The following is a 1994-nucleotide window of genomic DNA, read 5'->3' on the forward strand; positions in this document are numbered from 1 at the left end:
GGTTGAACTGCTTTGTTGTCCTGTCGAGTTGTTCAATTGCATATCCTCGGCTGACATCATCAACAACCCTCCATTCTCTTCAACATCTTCTGTGAGAAAATTGGTCGTCACTTCCTTCTTACTTTCAGATCGACACTCTTTTGCAAAGTGCCCAACTTTACCACAATTGTAACACCTATCCGAGTTACAATCCTTTGCATAGTGACCGTACTTACCACACTTGTAGCACTCAACGTTTGAGTTGCTCACCCGACCTCCTCTCCATGAACCGCGTCCTCTTCCGCGCCAATTTTGGTTGTTGGTATGTTCTCTCTCTCCTTCCTGTCCGCCTCGACCTCGGCCACTGCAACCGTTTTCTCTACCTCCCCGACCTCTTCCTCTGCTTTGAGTGTTCTGAGTATAAAACGCCTTTTTCTCCTGGAAATTTGTTTTTGCTTGGAGTGCTTGGCCAAAGTAGTCTTCCTTCGTCTTTCTTCTTCTTTGTTCATACGCTTCCAAGGACCCAGCAAACTCCTCCACCGTGAGTTTTGAGAGGTCTTTGGATTCCTCTATGGCACACACAATGTTGTCAAAGTCAATTGTCAATGACCTCAAAATTTTCTCCACAACTCGGTTTGCAGGCAACGGCTCCCCATTCTTGCCGAGTTGGTTTGCTACCGTCTCCACCCGAGATATGAACTCGGTTACCCCTTCGTTCTCCTTCATCAACAGCCTCTCAAACTCTCCTTTGAGAGCTTGAAGACGAACCTGTTTCACACGGTCATCTCCCTTATATGTTTTCTCCAGGATCTCCCACGCCTCTTTTGAAGTCGTAGCGTTTGCTAACTTCTCAAGGCCTGCATCGTCCACAGCTCGGTACAATGCATACATAGCTTTCCTATCTTTGACTCGTGTTTTTCTCAATGCAGCAATCTGGGCGACTGTCTGTTCATCAGAATCCTCTGGCTCTTCGAAGCCACTTTCAACTACATCCCATACGTCTTGGGATCCGAGGTAGGCCTTCATCTGCATGCTCCACTTATCGTAGTTGGCTTTTTGTGTCAACTGGGGTAAGGACATATTGTTGGCCATCACTCTCTCACTATTTGTTTCACTCAGTCACTCTCTCTAACACTCAAGAACAACCTAGCTTTCTCTAGTTGTCTACCTAGCTCTGATACCAATTTGTTAGGAGAAAAAGGCTCTAGAATGGAAAACTTATTCACTTTTCATTGTGTTTATTCAAGCCATAAGCAATACAATTTATAGGCTTACAATTTTCGTCCGTTGTACTCCCAACGGCTATAAACGACTAGTACATTAACTACCCAACGGCTAGTACATTAACCACCTAACAGCTAGTACATTAACCACCCAACGGCTAATACATTTAAGTTTATTAAAATAAAAACCCAACAAGATTGTCTTCACATTAGAACACACGTTATCATTGAGGTGAATCAAACTCTGATACCTAGTTAGGTTTTTCAATGAGAGATATGGGAGAGTTAAGACACTAATAAATTTTGAACAAATTGAAATAAATTATCAAGTCAATATTTTCAACTCAAGACCTTAAAATAATAAGATTTTTTTTTATTGACAAAAAATTATGCATAAATAGTTACACTTGGTGGGAGGGTTTGATAAAACACTATACAAGAAAGCTTGAAGAAAAATATTTTAATAAAAGTATGAGAATGAGTTAGTTTACAGAAGTGAAATATGTTGAATATAAAGGGAAAATACAAGCAACAAAAAATCATAATAGAAAATCATAACAGAAAACTGAAAGAAGATATCAAAGATATCTTTAACACCCCTTGGAGGAATAAAGATTATGAAGGTCCAACTTGAAAGTAAAAAGTGGGATGAAGAGACTTTGTGACTTTCTTTTCTATTGAGAATCTTGAGAACGAGAACCTTGAGAATCCCGAGAATCTTGAGACGAAAATCCTAAGAACGAGGACCCTGAGAATGAAAATCCTTAGAACGACAACCCTGAGAACAAGAAT

The sequence above is a fragment of the Vigna unguiculata genome, chromosome 10, assembly GCF_037176805.1.
Source record: "Vigna unguiculata cultivar grain cowpea cultivar isolate G323 ecotype 2 chromosome 10, ASM3717680v1, whole genome shotgun sequence".
NCBI lineage: Eukaryota > Viridiplantae > Streptophyta > Magnoliopsida > Fabales > Fabaceae > Vigna > Vigna unguiculata.